Source organism: Ammospiza caudacuta, chromosome 7 (assembly GCF_027887145.1).
Source record: "Ammospiza caudacuta isolate bAmmCau1 chromosome 7, bAmmCau1.pri, whole genome shotgun sequence".
Lineage (NCBI taxonomy): Eukaryota > Metazoa > Chordata > Aves > Passeriformes > Passerellidae > Ammospiza > Ammospiza caudacuta.
In genome coordinates, this window is record NC_080599.1 from 21,915,663 (window position 1) to 21,926,565 (window position 10,903).

The 10,903-nt window shown below is 47.6% G+C and overlaps 1 long non-coding RNA gene across 1 annotated transcript; it reads left to right on the forward strand.

Moving 5' to 3' along the window:
• The first annotated feature begins 5,884 nt into the window (after positions 1–5,884).
• Positions 5,885–10,313, forward strand: LOC131560342 (uncharacterized). The gene is made up of 4 exons (XR_009274959.1): positions 5,885–5,944; positions 6,409–6,639; positions 9,625–9,759; positions 10,168–10,313. It is a non-coding gene; the product is annotated as an uncharacterized LOC131560342 (long non-coding RNA).
• Positions 10,314–10,903: the final 590 nt, after the last annotated feature.

Here is a 10,903-nt window from a genome sequence, read left to right on the forward strand (position 1 = left end):
GGCAGCAAGGAGTTAAGGTGTGTGCCCTGTGAGACAGCCAGAGAGCTCATCCCAAACTCCAGCAATCAGAGCAAAGCAACAATTATTAACGCCTCGGCGTTTAATAATTAATTTAATTGTGGCAGGTCGCTTACGCCCCCGGTTATATTGTGAGCTCAATTCCAGAGCCCTCAGAATTGTCAGTCAGCAGGTCCATAGATCATGGCAACCTTAGCATCATGTCAAGGGGCCTCACTCCATCAGGGATAATGAGCATCTCCCACCGGTTCCTTCCCATCATTCATCTGACATCCAGAAGTTCATCACGCAAATGACAAACAGTGTTAATTTTCTGCAAATAATTCCTCCAGATGTCCGCAGGATTCCAGCACTCCTTGCCCAGAACAGTAAAATATGTTTGTCTTCCTCCCTTATAATTCATCACCAGGCCCACAAATCTCCCCAAAGTCTCTATAAACAAAGCAGGATGCAGAGTGCAGAGGGTAATAGTTCACTGCAATCATGTCTCTGAGTGCCTCTGTGCTCCACACAAGAAGAGGAGTGGTGGAAGAGGTCCAGAAGTTTCTTCTCATGTGAGCTGTGTTTGACTGCATTTAGTCTTGCAAATACTGTGAGTGGGATGGTCTGAGCCAAGCCTCACACAAGCGAAGTCATTGCGAGAGGAGAAACTCAGGAGGAATTTTTATGGGTTTGAAATTCAGGTCTGTCATTCTGGAATGGTTCAGTCTGGAGTGAAACCTCCTGCAAAACATCTGCATCACTAGGGACCTCTCCAGGAGATCCATGCTTTATCATGGATCTGCATCATGCTGTGTTTCCTGATGAGTACTAAAGCAATTAGCCAGAGTTTGGTTTCTCCAAGCCTCTCTCAGCTTACTGGATTCCACATCCAACCAAAAATACATGAAGAGCTGAATTTCAGGGAGATTTGGGCCACAGAGCACAAGAAGTTCTGGATGAATTTGAAGCTTGGATGAATTTGAAGATGTGATGCAGGAATTGGCTCCAGCCAGTGTATCTGACTGGGAATAGGGCAGACCCATGATGAGGCAGACAGAAAAATGACTGTATTTTTGACTCACACAACAGGTCATCAGGCAGCTAGGACTCAAATCCAAGGAGGGTGGTGCAAATCCCGGACTCCTTCCCATGTTCCAAGTAAAGTTCAGAAGAATTTGAGGATACCCAGCTATTTGATCGGATATGTACAAATGTATTGTTTTATTTAGTTGGACATGGACAAAAACAAGGACATCCCAAAACTCTTCCTCCTCTGGCTGCTGAGGACACCCAACCATGTGCTCCTGCCTTACCTTGGCGCCCATCAAGTGCTAGAGCCAGCCTGGGGGCTCAGTCCTGAGCTCCAGCATGGAAATGGCCTGACCTGGAGACACATTAGGGATGGAGCCACCAGCTCAGTGAGGCTTGTGTGTGCAGGAGGAGAGAGCATCCCAAGCCTCTGGAAGGTCCTGTGAGGGTCCTGTGTCCCTCTTGCCAATGGCACAGTGGGGCAGTGTGAGGTGGGTGTGTCACCTCACAGAGAGCAGGTAGGCATTGTTCTCTGCTCTTCTCTTCTGTTTCCCACCACACTTAACAGGCTCAGCTTTGCTGTGGATTTTTCCTCTCCATTCACCAGCTCCTGCCAGCCCTGGAATCTACTGCAACCTCTCCCTCCCTCCCTGGCCTTTTCACACTGGAAGGGTTTTTAAAGGTCCTTCTAAGCAGCAGCTGCTGTGTGGCTTTTTGTTTTTTTCTGGTGTTTTTTATGATGGGCTAGAAATTAATTTCTTTTTCACTGGCGTTGGACTATCCATTCCCCACGTCACAGTGCAGAATGAGCTCGTAACTCTCCTGACTGCCTCGTGGCTGAGTTATGGGGTCTTCTGCAGGGTAACCCAAAGGGTTTAATTTAACAGTGGATGTTGGAGGAAAGCAATGGAGTTTTGACAACTGTCTAGTGCTTTTGCTGTCAGTGCACTTGGAAAATTTTCCTTAATATCTGACTGAAAGGTTCCTTGTTTTAAATCAAGCTCAGGACTTGTCCTTTTCATAGACGGGGAAAGGTGGATGTTGTTTTTTTTTCCCCTCCCTTCTCTTTTTGTTTGTCTGAAGAGTGTAACCATGTCTCCATCCTCTCTAGACTGAGCACCACCAGTGCTTTCCACCCCTCCTTGCCAACTGTCTCCTATAGATTTCCAGTCACTGCTGTCTGTTTCCCTTGGACTGTCTCCAGTTGCTCACACCGTCTGGAAGATCAGCATCCCAAACTGGACAACAAATTCCAGCTGGGCCTGGAACAGCACAGAGACACACGAGGGTGACTTGGACCACTTGCGCCTGACATCTTTCTGTGCTCTGATCCTGGCTGCCCTTGGCATGATCTTGAACCTATTTTGGGGCAAGTGGGGTGAAGCGCTTTGGTTGCTGTCTGGGCCACCTGTGGTGGTCTCCTTGTCACCACACAGGGACACTAATAAGGCCATCTGCTGTAGGAGCCTGTGTCTCGGATCAGGGATGCTCGGGTGAGCTAATGGGAAAGGACAAAAGATGTCTGCTGCTTGCAGGAGCTGGAGCTTGTTAACCCCTCTACTTTCCTTCATGAGACTGTTCACAGCCTGGTTTAATGTGCCTGTTAATGGTGAAATTGGTGGGGTTGTGTCCACTGGAGTGCTCTTCTCCTCACAGAACTGTGGAACAGCCATGGGGAAAGAAACAAAGCCCTTGGTTTTTCTCCATCCCTAGTTCTGCTTTTCTGTAATTTATCCTTACAACCATCATGTTTTTCTAAGGCCCCACTCATTTTTGGTCCCCTTACTGAGTAATAACATCTTAAGGGCACTGTGCCATGGCTTTGTCTCTCTCAAGGCAGCACCTAATCCTGCAGTATTTGCTCAGCAGAATGGTCACTGCTTTTCCTGGACTTGCATGGAGGACATGGTATGGATCCAAGTGCAGTTCAGCAGCTGGGCTCTTGCATGAGGGCAATTATAAACTAATAGAACTCATTATGTTGGAAAAGACCTCTTAGATCATCAAGTCGAGCTGTTAACCCAGCAGTAAAAAGTCCCCAAGTGTCTTGTGGACTAAACTATGTCCCAAGGTGCCACATCCACAGGTTTTTTGAACATATCTAAGGATGGTGATTCCACCATTTTCCTGGTTTGCCTGTTCCAGTGCTTGAACACCCTTTCAGTGAAGAAATTTCTCCAAATATCCAATCTTCACCTCCCTTGGCACAGCTTGAGGCCACTTCCTCTTGTCCCATCCTTGTTCCCTGGGGGCAGAGCTTGACCCCTACCTGGCTAATTGGGGAATTGTGGAGAGTGAGCAGATCCCCCCAGGGGCTCTTTTTCTCCTGGTTAAAGAGCCCCAGCTCCCTCAGCTGCTCCTCATTGGTCTTGTTCCTCCTTCTTGACTTTGGGGTGTGGAGGGCAAAGCTGAGGCATTGCTTGTGAAGCAGGATGGCAAAAGAGAGTCATGAACAAGAGAGAATTTTTTATGGTTGCTTGTAGGCCAGCCTGGCTGGAGGAGGAAGGAAGGGGGGTCCAGCCAACAGCTGGAAAAGCAGCCCTGAACCTCCTGAGGGAAGGAAGGACTGAGATCCTTGAGTTCTCCTCCTGTTCAGGACTGGGCATGGATCTAACACACCCTAGAGACCTTACAGCATTCTAGCAGTAGGCATGGAAATGCAGATGTATTCTGAGGGTCTGGAGTTACAACTCCTCAGGTGATGCTTGTGTAACACCTGTCTCAGAGAACCTGAGAAATCCCTCTTGTTTCTGAGGAGCTCACCCCCAGCTGGGTAAGGAAATCAGGATAACTGGCTTGTCTTGCTTTCAGCAGTGTATTTGAGGCAATCATCTATTTCTGGCACCACTTGGGCACCACAAGTTCTGTGGGACAGCCCCTGTCTGTATGTCAAACTCATCTCCTGGAGCCAGGCGATTAGATGAGGCTCTTTTTCATCTAAGTGCTTTTTGTTTTGCTTTCTAATCTGTGGAGGGAAGCTGGCAGATGTCATCTTTAAAGTTGAGGAAAATGGAGCCAACATTTTGTATTCCAGAAATCTCATTATTTTCCAACTAATATACTGATTTTGGATGCTTGGGGTTTGGCAGAGGTGCAAGGGTCATTGCTGAACAAAGCAGAAGCAGGCCCATCCTGGAGAAAGCCTGCCTGGGTAAAATAAGCATTTTCTAAGAGTGGAAAACATGAATTCTCTGGGTCATGTCAAGGAATGAGGCCTTGTGGGTAATTTCCCTTTGGCTCTGACTTGATGAAAGCTTTTATAAAAGGAAAAAGTGTGTTTTAAGAAGTTACTTGATACTTATCTGTCCGGAGTGCTTTTCCCAGGCTGGATTTGGGGAGGGATTATCTCAGATTTTCATTTAGTTCTGAAATCCTGGGTATTGGTTTTATAAACTAAAACCCCTTCGCAGCAGGTTGCTTGTTCTGTCTTGTTGTTTTAGCTTGATGCCTGGGAAGGAATTTAAATTTCCTGAACGGATGGAGCCTGTGCCTCGCTGGGGTAAATCAGCATCGTTCAAATATTTAAAGGCAGATGCATCAATACTGGCAGCTGAGGATCTGGCTTACTTTGATTAAAATCTGATCAAGATTACTCAGCCTTGCCAAGGGACTTGGATTACCAGTCTATAAAAAGAAGAGGAGGAGAGGAGAGGACATTAAATATAAAAATAATCCAATGAAGGACGTTAAGCTAAACTCACTGCAAATTGAACAATAATGAAAACATCCTCCTTAAGCAGGTGGAGGGCAGCAGGGCTTGCAGGCAAGCAGGAGGCTTGGAGGTGGGGTTGAGGTAGAAATATTGCCCTGGGGTTTCTCATGGGCATGGCCTCATCTTTTAAAGGCAGATTTTTTTTCAAAAGAGGGCCTTGCTCATTAAAAAAACCCCAAGGAAGCGCTGTGGGAGGAGATGTGGGTGACAAATCCTTCGGAAAATCCTTGCCTCTGCTTCCTCAGGAGACCTGGGCTAGTGCCAAATCTCACTAGCAAAGAGGTGATTGAAGCTGAGGAACAGAAAATCAACTCTCTTACAGATTGCAGAATGTGAAATGTGCTTTTGTCTTTGGGGCTTCTTACAGGGGTTGAATTTCAACTCTTCCCTTCCATCACAGCATTTTTTCCACCCTGGTTCTTCATTACTTTTTAAATGTAAAGCATACCCAAGGAATGTTATTATGCCATGGGATTAGGCTTGATAGCCAGTGACTGATGGGGACATTGCACCAAGCTCATTGCTTGCTGAGCCATTTCAGGAGCCTGTCCAGCCATTTGGCATGCGTCTAGATTTCCCAAAATTTCTTATTCTTACGGTCTCTAAACTCTGGTCTAATAGAAACTATCCCTGCCCACAGCTTGGGCTTGAAACAAGATGATCTTTAAGGTCCCTTCCAACCCAAACCATGATTCCCTGTGCTCCTGTGAAGTGCTGTAGCTGTTAGCAGGTCAGGCACACTTGGGGCCTAAACTTGTTGGGTTTTGAAGCCCCCAAATCCCACTGAGATCAGGAGATTTTCCCCTCCTCTTTATGGATGTCCTGAGCCAGGACAATGGAGCATGCTGGCTAGTGGGAATGGGAAGGAAGCACATCCCTAGGTGATCTCTGTGGAAGGCATGTGGGTGGAAGGAGATCTGTGGGGGTGCAAGACTTGAGTGTCCTTCTGACAGGCCATGTAGGGGGATAGAATATAAGAAAATAAAGATAGTGTAGAAAGTAATCTTACCCCTAAGGAGTTTCAGCTGGGCCAGTTATCAAAGATTAGGAACAGGCGTGACTTAACAGGCCACAGCTGTAAGCAATGAGAAGAAGAGTGCCATAAAAGAGTGGGGTGGCTGGGTGAGAGGGGGACTGGGGTCAGTTGGCTGCTTTGTGAAGAAGAGTCAGTGCTCTGAGGAGCTGCTCATGGGAAACACCAGGGTATGAAACTCTTGTGATAAGGAGACAACAGTATGGAACCCCTGCAATAAGATGGCAAGAGGGCACAGTGAGCTGGCTGGTCAGGACTGGGAGATGCTCTGACTGTGTCAGAGGACTCTGGGAGCCTGGAGAGTTAAAACAACCATAGAATCCTCAAGTGGTTTGGGTTGGAAGGGACCCCAAAGATCATCTTGTTCCACCCTCCCTGCCATGGCTGGGGGAGGTGACTTAAAGTGACACATCCCAGGCTGCTGGAGGGAAGGTGACAAGGTGGCTGTGGGAGCTCCTGGGCAATTATCTACAGGATGGTCAGTGACATTGCCTGGGTGCCCCAGCAGTGATGGCAGCCTGTCCCTTTTTCTTTAACCAGAATGAGGGTCGGATGAGGATAAGATTGTGTTTTAATAAATATTTGTTAGCAAGCGCCTTCCTCTCCCCTCTAATATTGCTCATTCTCCTTGCAGGAACACGTGCATTGTTCAGCTTCTGTTGCTCCATGTGTCGTGCTCCATTACTCCATCTCACAGAGCAGGAGGAACACTGCCAAGGCTTTTTCTGGGAATTTGCTCTGGTCCTGCTACTTCCCTGGTGGTGCTCAGCTGATGTGGTTTGTTTGCAGGGGGAATAAAAGGCTCAGCTGTCAGAGACCAGGGCAAGGACCAGCCCCTCCCTCAGCTCTGTGTTACACAGCCATGGTAAGTTTGGGGCCATGACTTTTGGAAGAGAAAAGTTGCTAAGCAATAAATGTGACCTTCTCACTGTGTTTTAAAAGATGTGAGACTTTGCTTAAGGCATCCTTAGGATAAAGGTTCTTCCCCCCCAACCTTTCCCCAGTGCAAAAACAGGGTCTGTTGCAAAAAACAGAGTGGCTGTGATACCCTGTGAAGAGGCAGCCCTGTCTGAGGTGTGATTGTACTCTCATGGAGTGTGAAACAGTGTTTAAAAATGTGGATAATTGAAATGCACTGGTGAGCATGTTTTACAAACCCTTGCTTTCTTGCTGGAAACAAGATTATCCTTACCCAGACCGAGTGGCTGCAGGGAAGGTGGAGCTGCAGCAGTGCCTGGGCTGTGCCTTGGTTAACTTGAGGCTGAATTTCTGATGGCTCAGAAGGGATCCCAGCAGCCCCTCAGCTGTTTGCAGGTCTGAGGATCAGTGGTACTGTGCTTGTGAACACAGGGCTGGCCCCAGAAGCCACCTCAGTCTCAAACTGCCTATGAAATGAAGCAGCCGAGGGCTCCCAAGTTTCAGGCTTGCACTCACAGGCAAGTTCCAGAGAAATAATAAGGTAGATTCTTATTATTTAATAAGAAGGTTCTTGCTGCTTGCTTCAGTTTCTTTCAGGCCATGGGAGGGAGCAGGGGAAATTTGAACCATCTGATGTACATTAGTAATGAGATATTAATGTTGTGCATGGACCAGGGGCTTTATTACTGCAGGAGCTGGTGGGACTGAGTGTCTTATACTTTCTGATTTATAATTCCTTCCTGATCTGGAGCCTTTGGTCAAACATCTTTGCACACAAAGCCTGAGGAATGGGGTGGGAAAGCCCCTTTTTTCATGGGACATGCCTGCAAACCTCTGCTGCCAGGTCACAGCAGCTTCAGAGCATTTGGTAAGCAGTGGTCAGTGGTTTGTGTAGCTCCACAACCCACACCTGTGCCTGCAGCATTCCTGGCCTGCAGAGCCTCTGTGCTTGCTCAAGAGGTGTTTCCCCTCAGCCCTGGCTCTTCAGGTTGTTCTCTGAGCTGTGCTTAAACCCTCTGTCCCACCTGGATTTCTTCTCTCCAAGAGCTGGACAGGGCAGCTGCCCACACTCGGTTATAGCACCCTTCCTTCTTGCCTTTTTTCCCTGAGAAAAGAGGGTTAATGTGGTTTTGGCTCCTTTTTGCCCACCCCTAATCACTTTCCACCCTGATGGCTGATTGCAGCTCTGTATGTCAGAGACCTTCAAGATAACGAGCTCCTACCAGCTTGATATAAATAGATGGCCAGGGAGAAGACTTTATCTTTGCCCCTCTGTGCCAAAGGACTTCAATCCTTATCTGTGCAAGAGCATCTGTGTGTGAGAGAATGAGGAACAGAGATGTCATGAATGCCTCTGGGGAAAACTGTTCTTGGAGACAGTCCCCTACTGCATCCTGCAGAATTCCACTGGGATGTGTAACTCCATGGGAAATGGAAGTATTGCTGACCCTGCTAGGGGCTGAGCACTGTGTGAGGCTTTCTGTTGTTTGTTTTCCCTGCATCCTTTAATCAGAGGCTAGAAAAAGTGATGTGTGTGGTGTTGCCAGCCTGACTGTGAGCAGGAAGCACAGGGACAGGAGCCTGGTACTGGAGCAGAGGATTGCAGCCTGATTCCCAGGGGGATGATGCTGTTTTAGCCTCTGGCTGGTAGATGGGGCATCTTTCTCCTCCAGCAGCACTTGTTTTCCCTGGGGAATAGCCCCTGTTTCTAGGATGGTCCTCCAGCTCATCACCCAGCTCCCTTCCTGCCCTCTTTGCCTTTTGCAGAAAGCTGTTTAATCAAGGGTGTATCAAAATCCATCTGTCTACACTGGTGTCAACAACTTGGCTTCAGGGACATTTTAAATAATTTTCTAACTGAATTCTGTAATGGATTTTATTGCTGAGAGAATGGAAAGCAGGGTAGCAAAGGTGTTTTAATTACATCTGATTGTGGCATCTTGCAGGCTTGCCCCGTCAGTCCTTCTGGCACGGCACCATTCGGAGCCTGCTTCTGCCAGCATGGGCACGTTAGCTGGAGGGGGGTTCCTGATCACAGAGGAAATCTTTGATATTTCACTACTGACATGATCTTGGAGCTGTGTCTTCTTTTTCTACCTTGCTTTTGTGGCATCAGCTTCTCCGGGCAGGGAAAACCAGCCACCTGCCCTGATATTGTGTGGGCATCACACTGGGGTGGAGCACAAGTGCTTTGCTTGCTCTGGAGAGAAGCTGTGTTCTGCAAGGGAGATGTCTCTCTGAACCCTTTCCCCAGCTCACAGCTTGGTTTCACAGCCTGCTAACATGCAAACAGCTCCCCTTTTTCTGGGTCAAGCAGGGGAAGATTGAAATGCTGTCTCCAGCAAGACTGTTTGGGGAAAGAAGGAGGGAATGTGACAGGGAAAGGCTGAGGGTCTCACTAGGCTGAAACACCCTTGTCAGACCCATGGGATGGGAACAGCAGGTGGAGCAAGTCCTGGACAGGCAGGGGTGGAGTAAATGCAATAAAGCACATTTTTGGAAGTGCCTGCTCACCACACAAGAGGAGCTCCAGCTGGGTACGTGTGGGAATGCTAAGAACTATTATATCTGTACACATTTAAGGTGTATTTTCACTGACACTCGGGGCTCATGGTCTCTGCAGTGATGCCTGTGTGTTTTCTGGAGCATTCAGCAGGTAGCAGCTCCTAGTGCCCATACTTTGAGTTGCCATTTCAAACTGCCTAACAGGTTTGAATCTAACCTGGGGTCTGGAGGAATGAGAGTCCCAGGAGGAGGAGGGCAGAGCTAATATAATTTTTCTTCATGACTGCTAATACTGCCTCCATTCTTTCCAAAGCTTTTGGCTATGATTTAACAGGTAGCCCAATCCTCAATATCCACAATTTTTCAATGTTGGAATGTGTCTGTGTTCCTGACAACACTCATCTGTGTCATTTCCTCCTCTTAATAGTTGTAAGCTCAGCTGCAGATGACAAGTGCTTTGTTTGTGACTCCTGGGTGCTCTGCACTTGATGCATCTCCCAACAGATGCAGGGCAAGCTCTGCTCCTCCTGTCTGGCCTGGCTTGCAGTGATGGATTAAGTGGGTAAGTAATAGAGTGGTAATGAGATAACCACTGACATCAAGAATTAACGTGGGAATAAATGAAGTTATCAGCCAGAACTAATGGCCTGAACTATCACTGGGTTGTAATTAATGAGTGTGGTGGCTGAGATTTACAAGGATATTTTAGGATGCTCCTTGCATGCAGCTTTGGGTTTTATGGCTTGCTTGGAGAGAAATTGGTTAATGCCAAGAACTTAATGAATGGGCAGAAGCTGTTCTTTGTCAGCTGGAAGTGGCCTTCTTGTGGAAGAGGCCAGAATGGCACATGTGGAATATCTGCCTTTTCATTGTCTCAGGGACTGCAGGAGGGTAGGATGCTGTGGCCTCTCAATCTTGAAACCTCTCAGTGCAAAGTATCTTGCAGCTCTTGTTTCTTCTGTTTTATTAGGTCAGAGTAGGAGGAGTCCAGGTGGAAGCAGTGCCTCTGAAGTGAACCTATGGACAAGTTCACTTGTATGTAGAAGAGATTGCCATTGATGTGAATTCTCTACCCAGGACCCCTGAACTGAGCAATGACAAGCTGCCCTGTTCTGCCCCATGAAGGTGGGACTTCTAGTTTCTTTTTCAGCTCTTCTTCTTGCTGCTCTGATGTCCATCCAACTGCCTGTCCCTCATGCAGGAGTTTCCTGGAGCAGGAAATGAGGTGTCCATGCCCAGAGGGCTTTGCCTGCAGACCCAGCCCTCCCTGCTCCTGCAGCTTTCTGGGTGTGTGACCCTGCTTAAGGCTTCTCTGACATGTAAGAAACACTTCAGGGGTGGTTGCTAGGCTGTTGCAGGAAACACAGCAGAGCAGTCAAAATTCTTCATGATAATTGGTGGGAATACTCCAGCCACCTCACTGCTGCCTTCCTCATCTTTCCATGGCAACCCTCCCTCTACAGCAGCCCAGGTGCTTGTGCTTGGATGGAGTAGGAGTTTCTGAGTCCTCTGTCTTCCAAATCACCCCTTGGAGCATGGAGGGAACATCTGTACTTTTAAAGTATGGGCATCATGTGATACAACAAATAACTTCACTTGCTCTAGCCGTATTCCTTTTTTATGCTGGCAGAGACAGAAAATTTTGGAAAGATGCCTGAATCAGACCCTAGCATTTTTTTGGTGGAGAGATCTGTTAGCTTGTTTTT